Consider the following 18,164-nt stretch of genomic DNA (forward strand, 5'->3'; position numbering starts at 1 on the left):
ACTACTGCTCTGGAACTTGTCTCCCACACGGTGACTCACTCACGGTCACATCAGAAAGGCCAGGTGTTGTGAATGGACTCCCGATCCTTTTCAGCGCAAATGACTCAGAGTCTTGGTGGGAGGTGCTCGTCTGTATAGAGAGTTGGGAGATGGACATAGGCTCTATAAACAGTTTCCCAGGTGCTTCTCAAGCTCATGGAGGTGTGGTCACTGGTGCCTTGATACGACGGCAGTTCAGATAAATGTCATCTGTCCCACCACACTGCCCTCTCAAAGCACGGGCTTGGGGAGTCAGGGGACATCAGTTCAGATAAATGCCATCTGTCCTACCTCCCTCCCCTCTCAAATCTTGGGCTTGGAGAGTCAGGAAGTTGGGTCTGGCTGCTTTCTGTGTGTGCATCTTTCCATCTTCTCCTGGAACTCCAGGACTTAGGGCGACCTGGAAGGTTGCCCACGATCCTGCTTTGAAGTCTCTGGTTTGGTCAACGCCTGGCTCCACCTACACTTGGGTGTAGGGGGAGCTCAAGTGCCACCCCCACTGGCTCCTGGCCAATATCTCCTCTGCACCCTCCTGCCTCGGGAGGGGCCTCTTCCTCCAGGCAGCACCACTGACAGACGAGGACAAGCGTGGAGCCACCACTGGGGACTCTGAGTCAACTTCTAGCTCCACGCCTGAGACCAAAGAGCTGCCAAACCTTCCGCCAAGGCACATTTAATAATCATAAAACCCCTGCTCGTGAGCCGAGATTTCATTTTGTGCACATGTAAGCAAACCCATGAGCTTCTCAGCTGCTAGCGTGGCCAGTGTAATTATATCCCGCGTTCCATTTTGATTCCACTGGTGAAGCCGAGCCAGACCTGGAGGGAAGCGGGGACCTGTCCCACCCAGGACAGCAGGGGCTCCGGCTCCGTTTCCTGTTGATGCTCTCACGGTGAACACCGGGCCAAGCTGCCCCTCTGGACGCACCAGCAGAAAGCGCTCATCAGGCTCCGAGCAGCTGCCCACTCCGCTGTGCACAGCGCCTGCAGGGGCTTGTTAATAGGGAGAATTTTAGGCCTCAGCCTTCGTGGGTGGGCAAGAATGTGCCTGTTGGGGAGACCAGCCATTTCCAGATTTAAGAAAGAAAACATCTTGCTGTCAAAGCACCTGGTGAGCCCCACCGGGTACAGCGCATGCTGAATTCCATCCACTTCTCACCACCTCAGGACCACAAAGGGTGACCAAAGTCATATAAATAACCACACGGCTCACTGGAAGGACCCACAAGAGAGTGGCTAGGGCAATGGTTTTCAAACTGGGATCCAGGGAACCCTGAGGTGTCTCAAGGAGCCCATGAGAAGAAGCTGCAGTGTCTACCGATGGTTGGTTGGACAACATTGAGCAAAGAATTCCCTTCTCTGACCTTTATTTTCCTCATCTATAAAATGGAGGTAACAGTGCCCACTTTGCTGCTTTGTAGAGTTATTTTGAGGATTGAATAAAGCACTGTCTAGGCATGATGACAGCTAGATGCCCTTGTTCTTCCTTTAACCCTGGAGTGTGATTCAGCAGAGAGGGTAAAGGACATTTCAGGAGAAAGGACGGCCAGGTGGCAGGTGTGTGCACGTTATGTGCTGGGAAAGATGCATCAACCCGATTGGATGGGGGTGCCCCACAGCTTCCAAGCTCTGGCATCTCTCATAGCTCCTGGGGCCCCAACTCCTTTCTGGAACAACCAGACTACTCTTTTCATTTGCTTCCTGGACTGCACTGATCGGGGTCAGGCAATAGGTTTCTCTTTAGCATCTTCCTCGATTTAAGGTGAGGACATACTCTTATCTGACTTCCAGAAACATTCAGACTGCAGATGAAGTTGCTTTGTTATCCATAATAGTGATAATAAGTCATGGTGATAATAAGATATCATCACCACCGTCACCATCCAATCGTTGGATCTGCCCAGCACACCTGTGCTAGGAACTTCTACTACTCGGCAGACAGGAATCTGTGAAGCCCTGAGAGTAACCTGTCCTGAGTTCTGCCTCCTGGCTGCACTGGGATTGGAAGCAGACTTCACAGCCGACACCCTCAGCTGTGGGTGCGTCTACAATGGTTCCAGAGCCACATTAGCACCACCCAGTCTCCAGCCCGGAAGACTCAATGTTAGTGGAGGGGGTGGTGAAGGGAAGCTGGTCTTTTAGCTGGGCATCTTAAGTCCTCTTAGGAAGAAAGCAGGGAGGTAGTTGGGAGTTAGAACTCCTTGGATATTCAGAACATGACTTCGGTTTGCACTATCGTCATTATGACCCTGCCTTCCCCACGGAAGGCCTTCATGAGCTGGGACCACAGCCCCACAGTCCCTCTGGGGACCATGATATTAAAGCATGTATCTGGAGGGAAGCGCAGGCATAAGGGAAGAGAGGTTGGGCCTTTTATGAAGGCAAGAAAAATCTCAATCTTGTAATTCATTCCAAAACTGTGGCCTGAGTTCTTTTTCATGATTCACGTGATGCTTCCTGAAGCTCGGGTAGGGCTAGGGGTGTGGGAAAGACAGTTTCCATTCATTAGAATTCCTGGGGGGACCCATTCTCTCTCTAAACTCCCCCAGTGACATGGATCCTCTAAGATATTTCCTCGAAGGAAATTCTCCAGCATGTCCTTGCCGAGGGAATACAGTCCATGTCACTTGAAAGAAGATTTAACAAGCCAAGTTCAGTTTTGGAACCCACCAGACGCACCAAGGAGACTCCGTTCTCAGGCCCCCTGGAGAGTCTTTCCGAGTAGATTGTAGAGCAGGGCCAGTGTGGTTCATCAGCTGCAGATGTGGCTGCAGCCGACTGTGTTCTTCCCTCTGCGCGTCCCAGACCCCAAGTTCCTATCATGTCACCTCCAGGACACGCAGCACTCCATGTCTACCTTTCCAGGTTGCCATGGAGTCAGGTCCAGAGACTGTGCCAGAGGTGAAGCCCGAAAAGGCAGGAGTTCCAGCCTAGTCACCGCTGAGCCCGGCAGGCAGGAAAATGCCACGAGAGCAGCTCAGACCCCAGGCACATGCTCATCACCCACTTCCCGCCCCTGGTCTCCTCAACATGGATGCAGACTGCAAATGTGACAGGAAAGGCTTCCCATGGTCCCTCGGAGCCCTGGTGTCCGCGGCTGTGCCTCCATTAGCAGGCGGCTCATCAGAAGGGGCTCCACGGTCACAAGAGTGGATGCGAGAAAAACCACTCATCTCTTCCTAGAAATACAGGCTGGCTTCTCCACCTGTCTGTTCTGTCCACATGCAGGGAGCCGGCCGGGGGACGCTGCAGGTGGACCATTCCCTGAGGGAATACCACCCTTTGGCCTAGGTCATTCATCCACTGATTCTATAAATATACTGAGCACCTTCTACATACCACGCACTGTCCAGGCAAGGCAGTGTGGCAGGGAACCAGGCAGACTAAGGCCCTGCCCTCACGAAGCTCACAGCCAACAGCAAAGTGGAGTGCCGCTCATGCCAAGGAGGGGCAGTGCTCTGGGGAGGGCATTCTCTCGGCTAGGTGCTGTGAGCAGGGCACACATAGGGACTTCAAGGCCTGTCCGTGCATACAATGTCGCCGTCTTTACCACCAGAGAGAAGTGAGTCTGTTGTATGATTCCAAACAGTAGTTCTCCTAGACAGATTTAATGAGCAGGGTTCAGAGTGCTGACCACCAAAACAGTTAAAATCCTCCTATGTTCATGATGCAGAAATGTGGTGCGTTCTAATCAGCCCCTGACTTTCACTACGGGGCCAGTGGGAGCCAAGGGATTAAGTATGAAATGAAAAGACCTGGTGTTATTTTTATTACAACATCTCTAGGGATGACAGATCAATTTCATCTCACCAGCTTCCAGCAATTGGTACTGAATCCCAGACATCCTGTGTCAAGAAGAAATGAGCTGCAGATTTTTTGTGAGAGTGTCACTGAGGCCTGCTCTGGGCCCAGGAGGAAGGGCAGCCCGTGTGTACAGTGTGTGCTCTGGCCCAGGTCTAGACGGACAGTCCCAACCCTGACGCTGAACCCCCTGCAGATCTCAAAGTATTAGCAGACTTGTCAAAAAAAAGTCTGTCTGTACAATTAACTAAAGTGTGTTGATTAAACAGTACACATCACACAGGCCTGCAGGGAGAGGAAGAGATAGGCTGGTGTCAGGTGCTAAAAATATCCCACAGACCCTCCTAATGCATCACCATTTTCCAAAGGGTGGAGCCCTGAGCTGATTAGCAACAGGAAGCGGAGTTGGGGTCGCGCGTGTGCATGTTCCATTTCTAGAATCCAGAAGTCAGTTTCCTTGTTTGGGGGAAAGAGTGTTTAAAATAGATAAATCACAAGGAAAGAAGGAAAGAGTTCGATTAATGCTATCAAGGTTATGAGGCCCATGCAATTAACACTACAGCGCTTTGATGTGGAGACGTTCCACGTGCTTTGGGCAGCCTGTCTGCTGTTTCTGACTGGTGCCACCATCACCGTCACCGCCAGCAACCCCACCATCACCACCACCACCATCGTCATCACCATCATCACCATTAACAGCATCATCCCGCCCTAGTCGCCACCACCATGGTCATCCCACCACTGCCATCGTCATCATCATCACCACCGTCATGAGCACCATCATCACCACGATGGTGACCACTGTCAACAAGCAGCCCAGGGTAACTGTGAGATACCAGAGCTGCCTGAGCCAGGTCAGTGGGGTCAGACACGAGCGGGGAGCAGGGAGCCTCCTAAGCGGCGCCATCCTCTCTGGCTCCTCTGTACACAGTTACAGGTAACCAGGAGTCCAGCATTGTATGCACCAGCTGTAGCATCACCTCTGTCCCCGAGTTCTACCCAGGGCCTGACCTCAAGAGTCAATTACAGCTGTTTTCATTGTGCTCATCGGCTTCCAGCATCCACCCGGCCCTGCTTTCAACAAAGGGTGGATTCCCATGAACTCGCGTCTTTATTGCCAGCTGGTTCCGATTAGAGATGAACCAGTAAGACGAGGGGTAATACAGTCGCAGCGTGTTCCTAAATGTAGCACTTTTCCATGTGTTTTGATTTACCGGGTGACCAATAAAACCCAGCCCTTCAACAAGGTGGATTCCATACCGCACATGTTTTGCTTATTTTGGTAAATGCAGCTTTTCAGAGATTGAAAAAAGATGGGAGGGTGACTTAGGTTGATAATATCTCTTGGAGTGTGTGTGTATAACAGCTTGGTTAAGTCGGTGAGTGTGAGAGTGTGTGAGTGTGCATGATGGACTAGTCAGAAGCTGGGTCTGTCTGGCAGGGTATTAGGCGTTGATTTCGGAACATCTAATATTTCTATGCAATATTGTCAGCACCCTTGGTGAAATGGACTACGATTCTAAGAAATCAATAACAGGGATGTTTCCTCCCTCGTTTTTTGAACAGGGCTCTTTCTTCCAAAACGTCTACCTTTTGTCTGCTCATCAGCCCCCTCTGAAGGCAGCTGTGACTCAGCAATTTTCCTCGCCCTCATGCTGGATGGAATCGTGGACGGTAGAGGCAGCGTGATTTTATCTGAAGCAGAGAAAGCCCCACCTAGTAGCTTCTGGCCTGGGAGATACTCTGTAGGGCTCCCGTTGGAGTGAAGGACAGAATCTTAAACACACAGATGGCCTGGGGAAATGAGCACCAGGATGGTTTGGGTACCACTCACAGGACAGTCCCTCAGTCTAGAACAGGAGCCGGTGACGGGAGGGCAGTCCTAACCCACACTGCTCCGAGAGGCCCTCACTCCCTGCACCTGGGCTCTGTTCCACAGGGGCGGCCCGTGTGTCGAGAGGACACTGTTCACACAGACCCTGCAGCCCAGCGTGGCACGCAGTGGCGCTCCATATATGTTTGAGCACCAGATGCAGGATCAGAGAGGGTGAGGGAGAGGTTATCTGAGGGAGGTGGATTTGAGTCTAGTACTGTGGATTCTGTTCAGAAGGAGGGAAAAAAGAGGTTTTAAATGAGACCTGGGACCTGAATGTTGGGATCACAAAACCAGAAGGGGACTTAGAGACTACGCAGCCTGGTCTCCTGCGATGCATGGAGCACTGTGCCTTTAAGAACGGGAGCATTTTACACTGTAACCTACCAAGTTGTTCATTCAGAAACAAAACTACAACGACAAATCCCTGCCCTCATGGGGTCTACACTCCAGGTGGGAAAACAGAAAATCAACAGGTAAACAAGCAGGAACAGCAGGTGACGAAACAGAGCGCCACACGGGCGATCGGGGAAGGTGTCTCCAGCAGTTCCTGACAAAGTCAAACCTCAGGGAAGAGACAGCACGAGCGTTCCTGCAACAGCGAGGGGACTCGTGACGCACATGCACCCAGGCCAGCGCCACTACCCAGGGAATGGGGGGCATTCAGCATGTCAGCCCCAAGAGTCAGCGTATCTGAGACCTGTACCCCAAAGTGTGCTCAGGCCTCTAGGTATGAAGACAGTCGTGGCCACGGCAGATGTGGGTCTTTGGTTGGTTTGACCAAAGACCCACCATTATCCATTAAAACTTAATAATACAGTTTTTTTTTCCCCCTTCTATTTCCCTTAAACTTAGCAAGTTTTTCTGGCATTCAAAGAAGGAAAAACAATCCAGGACAGATATTCCTTACTTGTATCTTTGCAAAAGACAACGTGCAGAGGAAATGTCCAGTTGCTTCCTCTTACGGGGGTCACCGCAGAGGCTGAAGTCCATCTCTCATTTGATCATAGTGTCCCTGGCTCATGGGGCCGCATCATCACTCTCAGGAGGAGAGTGAAAATAAGGTCAGTCTTCCCATTGGGCCAACCTGTGTGAAGAGGGCACTTTATTGTTTACAAGTAGTTCAAAGGTGGTGGAAAAAAATCCCTATAAAAACAGGCAGGAGTTTATTAAAACTCTAATGAGCATAAAGTTGCAGACACAGCGATTCACTAATAGGCATGGGTTCCTGAGTTAATATTTTTCCGTTCCCACATGGAGAGATGTTGCTGGGTGGAAGCACCAAGCTGATGGAGCCAGCCCAAGTTCTCCTGTGCAAGCCCTGCCTTACGCTCCCCACCAAAGGGGACCACACTCTGGAGGAGGTCTCTGTGTTATGTCTACCGTAGGCGTGGTTCAGTTTCCACCATCACTAGTAGGATCAGCTTTACACAAAGAGCTGGGGGTGGGGCTGATCAGCTTCCTGCTTGGTAGCCAATATTTAACACCAGCCTGCTATGGACAGGCTGGAGAAGATTCTGCCTGGAGAGATTCATGCTAGGGGAGCAGGAAACCATCTCTGGGGAAGGTGGCACTTGAGTTGGTACCTTGTCACTGGTACTGTTCTACTTTTCATTACAAAAGTTGAGCTATTTCAAATCCTAAAAGATGATGCTGTGAAAGTGCTGCACTCAATATGTCAGCAAATTTGGAAAACTCAGCAGTGGTCACAGCATTAGAAAAGGTCAATTTTCATTCCAACCCCAAAGAAAGGCAATACCAAAGAATGTTCAAACTACCCCACAATTGCACTCATCTCTCATGCTAGTAAAGTAATGCTCAAGATTCTCCAAGCTAGGCTTCAACAGTATGTGAACTAAGAACTTCCAGATGTTCAAGCTGGATTTAGAAAAGGCAGAGGAACCAGAGACCAAATTGCCAACATTCACTGGATCACAGAAAAAGCAAGAAAATTCCAGAAAAACATCTTCTTCTGCTTCACTGACTACACTAAAGCCTTTGACTGTGTGGATTACAACAAACTGTGGAAAATTCTTAAAGAGATGGGAATACCAGACCACCTTACCTGCCTCCTGAGAAACCTGTATGCAAGTCAAGAAGCAAATTAGAAACAGACATGGAACAATGGACTGGTTCTAAATTGGGAAAGGAGTATGTCAAGGCTGTATATTTCCACCCTGTTTATTTAGCTTATAAGAAAAGTACATCATATGGAATACCAGGCTGGATGAAGCACAAGCTGGAATCAAGATTGCTGGAAGACACATCAATAATCTCACCTATGCAGATGATACCACCCTTATGGAAGAAAGCGAAGAACAACTAAAGAGTCTCTTGATGAAAGTGAAAGAGGAGAGTGAAAAAGCTGGCTTAAAACTAAACATTAAAAAAATGAACACCATGGCATCTGGTCCCATCACTTCATGGCAAATAGATAGGGAAACAATGGTAACAGTGACAGACTTTATTTTCTTGGGCTCCAAAATCACTGCAGATGGTGACTATAGCCATGAAATTAAAAGACGCTTGCTTCTTGGAAGAAAAGCTATGACAAACCTAGTTAGTACATTAAAAAGCAGAGACATTACTTTGCTAACAAAGGTCCATCTAGTCAAAGCTATGGTTTTTCCAGTGGTCATGTAGGGATTTGAGAGTTGGACCATAAAGAAAGCTGAGTGCCAAAGGATTGATGCTTTTGAACTGTGGTGCTGGAGAAGACTCTTGAGAGTACCTTGGACTGCAAGGAGATCAAACCAGTCAATCCTTAAGGAACTCAATCCTGAACTGGAAGGACTGATGCTGAAACTGAAGTTCCTATACTTTGGCCACCTGATGCAAAGAGCTGACTCATTAGAAAAGCTCCTGACACTGGGAAAGACTGAAGGCAGGAGGAGAAGGGGCCGACAGAAGATGAGATGGTTGAGTGGTATCACTGACTCAACGGACATGAGTTTGAGCAAGCTCCAGGAGATAGTGAAGGACAGGGAAGCCTGGCGTGCTGCAGTCCACGGGGTTGCAAAGAGTTGGACATGACAGAGCGACTGAACAATGACAACAAAAGTTTCCCTTTGAAAGCTTAGAAAATAAAGATGAGCAAGAAGAAGATCAGAAACCACTAAAATGACAGAGATCATATACTTCATAATTGGGGCATCACGAATAATGACACTGGGGGGAAACCAGGCACAAACTAGGGACCTGCAGGCAGCCTACTTCTAATGCTGCTCCCAAGGGTGGCCCTGCCAACATTCTGGAGTATGTGCTTCTGCAGCCCTGGCAATGGTGGGTCAAGAAGAAGCATTCTGCCAATTCGTGAATTCTTGAGAAATACCCAGTCAAGCAACTGCCTTTATGTCGCCTTCCTCACAGTAGTACTAGTACGGAGAATATTCAGAAAGGAGTCAAGCACAGGGGTGTATGAAGTGTGTGGACATGTATGCCTGTGCCTCACTGGGGTGATAGTCAGAAAAACCACCATATACTCATATTTCAGGTCTATGCTCAGCAGTTGCGCTTGCATCTCTCTGGATGACCACTGTCTAACACCAATCAGAGGATGGTTTCCTGACACTTGTTTTCATTGCTTTCATCATATGAGGTTTGTAAGTGCCAATAATGATGATGGCGATGGTGCTGGTGGCGATGGTGATGGTGATAAGGTTTTGATGGTGATGATGGTGATGTTTTGATGGTGATGATGGTGGGGATGATGGTGAAGATGGTAATAGTGATGAGGATTATGGTGATGATGCTGGTGATGGTGATAGTGAATGCCGATCGTGGTGATGATGGTAACGACCCGATAGTGAGGGTGATGATAATGATGTGGTGGTGGTGGTGATGACTAACACTTATATGGATGTCACAGGTGCCACGCCCTGGTCTAAGCCCTCTGCATACATTAACCTCTTTAGTTCTCATAATTATGCTGTGAATGAGGAATTAAAATTTCCTCCATTCCACAGACGAGGAAACTAAGACCTAAGAGTGAAGTCCCTTGTTCAATCTCAAGAGTGACATTTTGGAAAAACTCACTGAGAGTAGTGGTACAGAGGAGTTAAACGAGTTTCGTTTCTTTGGATGCAGTAACTATAACTATAAAAGCTTGTTTTTTAGCTCATTTGGAAACTGAAGGTTAGCAGGGTCTCTTTGCTCTTTCTTTTCTTTCTTCCCTTTTTAGGCATTTATTTTTAAACACATGAGCCTCTGTTTCACTGACAGTCTGTGAAAAATATTTGTCCCTTTTGAGGTGTTTATTCACCCTGGAAAACTGGCTGCCATCCAAACACTTTGTTTTCCAGCTATCAGTGTAAACTGAGGATTCGCATTCTCAGGACAGTTAGGTATTGTTCACTTGTTGAAAACACTTTAAACCTCACGCTGTTTACTTCATTGCTTTTACCTTGTTTATTGTACTAAAACACAGCACAAACACAAAATGGAAAACAGACAGGACAGACGGAGTGTGTTTAGGGTATTTCGTGGGTCCTGACAGCTTCCCCTGATGTGGAAGCAAAGGGGAGATGGTGAAGAAAACAGCCATTGCAGTCAGTGCACAGCACAGGGCACCTGAGAAACCGGGGTGTCCCCGGGGGAAGCAGGCGTCCACTCGGAGCAGCGGCCATCAGTCTTGACTAGATCCTTCTCAAACTTTCACGCTCCTTCTGGGTGGGGGGCATTCTAGGTGTCCAGGGTAAAACCAGGGGGAAAGCTGAAAGCCAGGGACCAGACGAACTTCAGTCTCAGGCAGGGAACGAGCAGACAATAACTCAGCAGTTACACATCGTGGGGAACATTCTATGATGGGCAACGGCAGAGGCCATTCTGTTGTATTAATATTTTCCTTTTCCTGAGCAACAAGAGGGGTTTGTATGTTTCTTTCTGCCCGCGCCCCCCACCCCTGCCAGGTAGGCTGAGCCCAGGTGGTTAGTTCTGGCCAGTGGACCATAGGCAGTGATCTCTGGCACTTTGGGTCAGGACTGAGTTCCCGACACTCTCCTGGCTGAGCCCAGGGTACAGCCACCATCCTCCCGGGGCCCTAACTGGCTATCTAGACAGGGCCCCAAGGAAATAGAGGTAAACCTTCATTGTGTGACATCACCAAGGTTCTGGGGTTAAGCTGTCACTGACCCATCTTGCTGATACAGAGGAGAGACCCCACAGTGCCCTGGGGCGTTGGGGAGGGTGGTGGGCAGAGATGGGGGTCAGTAGGCCATCCTCAGGCACCTGAGGGGTAAACTGAGCCCAGAAGGAGCTGGGTGGCAAATGGAGGGAGAGCATCCTGGCAGAGGGAGCAGCCTGCGGAAGCGCCGACAGGAGAGAACTTGGTGCATCCAGGGAAACACGGACGGTCCAGCAGGAAGGGAGAGGAGGCGCAGGTGTGGCTCATGGTGGGGAGGCCCTGAGACCTTGCAGACCATCCTGAGGTCATGGTCTTAGCTCAGGCTGCCATGACCAAAGACTGCAGACTGAGGGCTGCTCACAGTCTGGAGGTCGGGTCCTGGGGAGGTCTCTCATCCTGGTTGACAGACAGTGGCCTCCCCTCTGTGTCCTCTCCCTCTTCTCCTGGGTCACTGATCCCATCGTGAGAGCCTCACCCACTTATCTTGGAATTACTGGCAAATCCCACCACCATGGGGGCAAGGCTTCAACAGATGGAGGTGCGTGGGGTGGGGTGGGGTGTGGGACACAATCGCAGGGTGCTGTGAAGATGGCAAGGATTACGAGGACGCTCTGGGCAGGGGGGACACGGCCACCTCACACAGCAGCCTGTGTGGCCTGGGCCCTAGGGAGGGAAAGGCCGGAGGGAAGGGAGGCCCTGTGAGCACCTCCTCTCACCCACTCACACATCGCTCTGCAAATACGCACTGAGGACCCACTGCATGCCACACACCGTTCAGGCATGGAGGACACTGCAGGGAGCAGACAGACCCAGAGCCCTATCCTCAGGGAGCTCTCATGCAGAGACACACGCGGGGCGGGGACATGGTGGGGAGTCTGGGTTCTCTTCTGCGCGAGTATTGTGTGTCCACAAAGTGCTCAGCACACTCAGGCAGTCCGTACTCCAGACGAAGGTCTGGCAGTGCCCCCGGGGCGGATGGGGGGCAGAATAGGACCACCTCCCTTGCCACCAGCCCTCTGATGTGTTAACTGGTTTGTCCTTGTAATAATGCATTTTAAGAAAAAAATTACATAACCAACACAAATAATTGTATTGTTTACAATGAAGGTGAGTAAAAAGGTAAAGAGGAAGGTGTCAATTCAAAGTTGATTCCAAGAAATGTTCATCAAAAGAGTGATGGAAGGGACTTCCCTGGTGGTCAAGTGGTTAAGAATCCACCTGCCAATGCAGGGATACACGGGTTCGAACCCTGGTCTGGCAAGATCCCACATGCCGTGGAATGGCTGAGCCCGCACACCTCGGAGCCCATGCTCCATAACAAGAGAAGCCACCACAAGAAGAAGCCCTCACACCACAGCAGGCCCTGTTCACCGCAACTGGAGAAAAGCCCGTGCAGCAGAAAAGAGCCAGCACGGCCAAAAAATAAATAAATGAAATTATTAAAAATAGAGATAAATTAGCTGATTTCTGCTCTGACATCTCCAGCCAGCAGTTTCATGAAGATAAAGCATGATTTAATTTTTTTTTTTTTTTTAAAGAAAGGAACCCTGGAAGACATGACAGGAGGGTTAGTCCCTGTGCAGTCGGGAGGGAGGTGGCGCCCGGCGTGCAGGAGGGAAGGGCCGCTGCCGGCTCCCTGGTGCCAACCTTCCTAGGTCCCTTCAAACGAGGACAAAGCTTCTCAACCACCAGGTGACCCTATGCACTCAGTGGCGCAGTGACTGCTTATCATCCAGACCAAAGTCAATTTCAAAACTCATCCTGCAGAGCGTCTGGGTGAGGAAAAAAGAAAAGAAAAAGAAAATGGAGAGATGCAGGCTGCCCCATGGGCTGGTTCTCAGATGAACAGATAGAAGCAGGTAATGGGCATCCCCTGAGAACTTGGAAGCCTTGGTGACAGGCGTGTAGTCTGCCCTGGGCCCAAGATCCAAGGTGCCCAGGGAGGGCAGTTTCTGGAAGCCACTTCTCACTGCTGCAGGGGCCTGCCAGTGCCCTGTGTGTGGGGTGTGGACATGGACCCTTCCCCCAATCGCACCCCATCTGGGCACCATGCCCGCAGATGGCATGGAGGTCATCAACTCTCAGCGTTTATTTTTGGCTTTTTCCACTGCACATGCAGTCAGCTATCGGGCCAGACGTGTTTTGCTTTGTTAATTTGTCCTGGTCTGTGACTGCAGCCTTGAGATGGGATCTAAGGGCGGGCTCTATCTGCATTGACACAGGAGTGCCAACTGTGTCTCTTTGATGACAAGATAAAAGCAGTTTGCAAAAAAAGGGGGAGAGCAAAGTGCATGCAAAGCAGAAGTGGGGCCCCCTCCACGAAAGGCCCCAGGGAGGCGGCCACTGAGCCACATCTGCGGGAGATGGATGGACATCTCGTCTTCCCTCTCTCCATGAGACGCGTGGTGGGTGGCGGATGGCCGAGTCTCCGCTGTGTGAGCTGAAGAAGCGCAGCTCCTTGGAGGCCCACAGCACACTCAGCAGCCCACAGTCCTAGAGGGCTCCTGCCTCATCAGCCATGTCGGCCCAGTGAAACTACTCAGCAGAAGCTGCTGCCACCTTGCATGTCCTCATGTGTTCTGGGGACATAACGGTGGACAAGGTGAACCCACCCTGTCCCCACAGGGCGGCCTACAGATGGGAGCTCTCTGAGCAAGAGTGGTCTTTTCTGTCCCCCGTCCTATCTTGGTTCCCTTCCTGCCCTCCAGCTTCCCTCCTGGGCTGCCGTGTCCACGCCTGACCCTGAAATAGCAGGGGTCCCCAGGGCCCGGCTGGCCCACTTCCTGCTCCATGGCTGGACCAGACTTCCTCATCCATCCCAGGATCCCCAGAAGCATCTGTCTGAGCCCAGCAGGGCTCAGCCCTCTCCCCGACCTCCCTCCAGCCGTGTCCCCTGGGATCCATCCTGCTCACCTGTCCAGCACTGGGCAGCCTTCCATGGGGTGGGGGACACTGTCTCCACCTGAAAATCCAAGCTGACCCTCAGCCCAGGCCATGGTCACTGCAGGGCTGGACCCACCTGGCCCACTGGGCCCCCTGTGCCCCCTCCCTCTATCTGAGTCCAGTAACAGGAGCGGTCCTAAAAAACCCAAGGAGATCTGGACGCAAGAATTTCGGCCTTCTTGACCTATGAGCCTCCAGAGGCGCTGCCTCCCCTGCACGCCTGGCCTGCACTCGCACTTTCCTGGGCTCCCAAATCACTGCAGACAGTGACTGTGCCATGAAATGAAAAGACGCTCGCTCCTTGGAAGGAAAGCTGTGACCAACCTAGACAGCATATTCAAAAGCAGAGACATCACTTTGCCAACAAAGGTCCATCTAGTCAAGGCTATGGTTTTTCCAGTAGTCATGTATGGATGTGAGAGTTGGACTGTGAAGAAAGCTGAGTGCTGAAGAATTGTTGCTTTTGAACTGTGGTGTTGGAGAAGACTCTTGAGAGTCCCTTGGACTGCAAGGAGATCCAATCAGTCCATCATAAAGGAGATCAGTCCTGGGTATTCATTGGCAGGACTGATGTTGAAGCTGAAACTCCAATACTTTGGCCACCTGATGCAAAGAACTGACTCATTTGAAAAGACCCTGATGCTGGGAAAGATTAAGGTGGAAGGAGAAGGGGACAACAGAGGATGAGACGGTTGGATGGCATCACTGACTCAATGGACATGAGTCTGAGTAAACTCCGGGAGTTGGTGATGGACAGGGAAGTCTGGTGTGCTGCAGTCCATGGGGGCAAAAAGTGGGACACGACTGAGCGACTGAACTGAACTGAAAGAGAACAAGGCTCTGCTTATGTCAGGCAGCGTGAACTCCAGGGAGAGCAGACCACCATCTGTATGAGGGGAAAGCAGGACGCCCCCCACCCCATCACGTCCCGTGTCCCTTGGATCTGGGGGCCATGCTGCCTCCTGAAGGGACTGCTGAGCTGGGAGTGGGCTCCATCCTAACAGCAAGGTGGACTTGCAATCCTGTTTTAGTCAGAGGCCTCTCTGCTCTGAAACTGCTTCTGTCTCCCAGTTGCAGGTCTCATGGCTTCTTACAGTAATGAATAAGTGGCTGGCCGTGAGCAACTGGACACAAGGCCTCCCATTCCCAGAGGGTATGCTCCGGTTCTCAAGATGCTCTGAAGCAGAGAGAAGCCATTTCACGCGGAGGCCCAGCTAGGGTCCACGTTAGCCTCGGAGCCTTTCTTGCCACCCCTCCTCAAAGATTTGCAAGTCGTGTGGAAGAAATGAGTGAGGGTACTCCTGATGCACGGTCTTCTCTTTGTCCCTCAGGTCCTCATGGTTTAACCGGCATTTACACTTGCTTGCGATGCTCTGCTTACTCCCCCATCTAAATGCCTGATGAGAGGTAAACTGTTTATTCAAAGCTGAGAACTTCAAAGAATGAATCGTTGTCATAAGTGAGGTTCTGAACACCCCCGAAGAGACTAACCTTCTCAAAATGGCATGGCCTCAAGGCCCAGCACACGAATCCTGGAGGTGAGGCCTTGCTCTTACACACACACACCCTTACACACACTAACCCCCTTACACACGCTCACCCCCTTACAGCCAGACTCTCACACACTCACACTCTTACACTTGCATGCTCCACAAACGCAGACAACAAAGGCTACTGTCTCTCCCTGCGATGGGTTTTCCCCTAATTCCCTAGAACATTCCCATTTATTTCCTGTCCTTGGGAAAGGGAAATTTCTAAATCCTTTTGGGGTTTCTCATTAAGTCCAGACAAATGAGGGCGCGAGAAGAACTTGAAGCCCACCATATCACCAAATATGGGATAAAAATGTGCCCCTTCCCCTCCCTAGGCTCCCCAAGGCATGACCACAGGCTACCTTCACCCGGGAGGGCTGTTCCTCCCTCCTGTCTTCCCCAGCTCCCAGCAAATGCTAAACTGGCTGGGTGGCCACACAGCCGGTGAAACCCAGGATGCAAAAGGTTGCCCTTCAAAAACAATGTGGGGCTTTCTCTAAAGCCGCCTGACCCGTCCCTGTGCCCCGGCCTCTGTCCTGATTGACGGGGCCCCTGGGACCCATGGGGTGAGGCCCCTGTCGGGCTGAGGCCTTTTCTGGGGGTTAGAGGCCCCCAGCAGATTGTCAGCATGGTCCCGTGGGGACTCATCTTTCAGGTTCTCCTGTCAAAGGTTCCTGCCTCCTACTTGGATGCAGCAGAGGGGCCGACGGACGAAGGGGACTTGTCCATCGTGTGGCCCCCTCTGTCCTTCCGTCGAGCACGTGGACCACCCCCAGGAGTGCCCTTGTCTTCATCCCCAGGTTCCCAGCGGTGGAGACAGGTTGTGAGCCGTGGCTGGGACGTTGGCTGTGGCGCCCGACACTGAGCTGTGACTGTCATCACAGATCTCCGTGAAAAATGAGCCCACAATTGTAGCCTCAAATTTCCCCGCAGCTGCTCCCCTTTCTGGACAGGCGCCCCCTGAGTGGCCTGAAGGCACGGGCTCAGCGCACAGCAGGGGAGTCGCCGTGGAGCTCCCTCCAGGCACCTCAGTCAGGCTGGGAGGGGCGCCTAGTGCCATCCTCCACGTGGGGACACTGAGGCCCCTGAGGAGCCCCGCTTCCCATAGAGACACTTAATCACGGCTACAGAGGAACTAAAGAGCCTCTGGATGAGGGTGAAAGAGGAGTGAAAAGCTGGCTTAAAACTCAGCTCTAAAAAAACTAAGATCATGGCATCCAGTCCCATCACTTCATGGCAAAGAGATGGGGAAACAACGGAAATAGTGACAGACTTTGTTCTTTTGGGCTCCAAAATCACTGCGGACAGTGACTGCAGCCATGAAATTAAAAGATGCCTGTTCCTTGGAAGAAAAGTTATGACAAACCTAGACAACATATTTAAAAGCAGAGACATCACTTTGCCGACAAAGATCCCTATACTCAGAGCTATAGTTTTTCCAGTAGTCATGTACAGATGTGAGAGTTAGACCATAAGGAAGGCTGAGCATTGAAGAATTGATGCTTTTGACCTGTGGAGCTTGAGAAGACTCTTGAGAGTCCCCTGGACAGCAAGCAGATCAAGCCAGTCAATCCTAAAGGAAACCAACTCTGAATATTCTTTGGAATGACTGATGCTGAAGTTGAAGCTCCAATACTTTGTCCACCTGATGTGAAGAGCTGACTCCTTGGAAAAGATCCCGATACTGGGAAAGATTGAGGGCAGGAGGAGAAGGAGGCGAACAGGATGAGATGGTGGGATGGCATCACCAACTCAATGGACATGAGTTTGAGCAAACTCCGGGAGTTGGTGATGGACAGGGAGGCCTGGTGTGCTGCAATCCATGGGGTCACAGAGTCGGACGCGACTGAGCAACTGAACAGCAACAATAACAGAGTTGGATACACCCATGAAAAGGTCGGAAAGCTGCAAATTCAGAGGCACAGACTCTTCTGGCCCCACTCCAGGCCCACTGGCCTTCTTCTTGTCCTCAGACACATGAGACCTGCCTGCCACAGCACCCCTGCACATGCTGGGCCACCTCTTAAGAGTGTGGGTGGCACATCCCGTTCGCCCAGGTCTCTGCCAAGTGTCACTGCTCAGAGAGGCCTTCCCTGTCCACCCTGCCCACTGCCCTGCCCTGTCTCCTCACTCGCTGGATCTCCCTAGAGTGCTTGCCCCACCAACATTAATGAAAAGGCCTGTTAACAGGTCTATGGAGCCTTCCCTGTGCTAGGTTGCAGGCTTATGCGAGGTAGGAATGTCCGTGTATTTTGTCCAGGCCCTAGAGCAGTGCCCTGCACACGGCAGGAACTCAGTAAGAATCGGACCAAAGAGTGGACCAAGGAAGGGGACGAGTGACCTGAGGGTGAGCTTCTCCCACTCATGGGCTGCTCCCTGTGACTTCCCTGTCACCCCGGTGCCCCCACCCCTGCCTCTGAAACATCTATACAGCGTGCCAACCCCCAAGTCAATGGACCTGAATTTGAGCAAACTCTGGGAGATAGTGGAGGACCGGGAAGCCTGGCGTGCTGCAGGCCATGGGGTCGCAGAGTCCACAAATTAGCGACTGAACAACAGTATGCACACTGTGGTGAAAATGTCCCCAAGAAGCAGGGGAGATGGTCACTGAAGCAAACACACAGGAGAAGCGGGGGCCTCTGTGTTGGGTGTGCTTTACCAAAACAGGAGCAGCACCCAGGCCTGCCCAGGCTCTGGGGAGGCTTCCTGGGGGTGACTGCACCTTCTCCTGAAGCTCCTTTGTTCTGTCTTTTGGCAAATCTTTTATGAGCCAGCCTCGGCAATGCTTTCAGGACTTTACCTAAAGGAAAATGTCTAAGGAAGGCCCCCAGGGGCTTCCCCCCTGTGTCCTGGT

General features: G+C 51.2%; 1 long non-coding RNA gene across 1 annotated transcript; it reads left to right on the top strand.

Moving 5' to 3' along the window:
• The first annotated feature begins 4,205 nt into the window (after positions 1–4,205).
• LOC129631408 (uncharacterized) lies at positions 4,206–12,187 on the top strand. Its single transcript, XR_008704024.1, has 4 exons — positions 4,206–4,997; positions 5,407–6,777; positions 9,207–9,311; positions 12,066–12,187. It is a non-coding gene; the product is annotated as an uncharacterized LOC129631408 (long non-coding RNA).
• The last annotated feature ends 5,977 nt before the right edge of the window (positions 12,188–18,164 follow it).

The sequence above is a fragment of the Bubalus kerabau genome, chromosome 17 (genome assembly GCF_029407905.1).
Source record: "Bubalus kerabau isolate K-KA32 ecotype Philippines breed swamp buffalo chromosome 17, PCC_UOA_SB_1v2, whole genome shotgun sequence".
NCBI classification, from domain to species: Eukaryota; Metazoa; Chordata; class Mammalia; order Artiodactyla; family Bovidae; genus Bubalus; species Bubalus kerabau.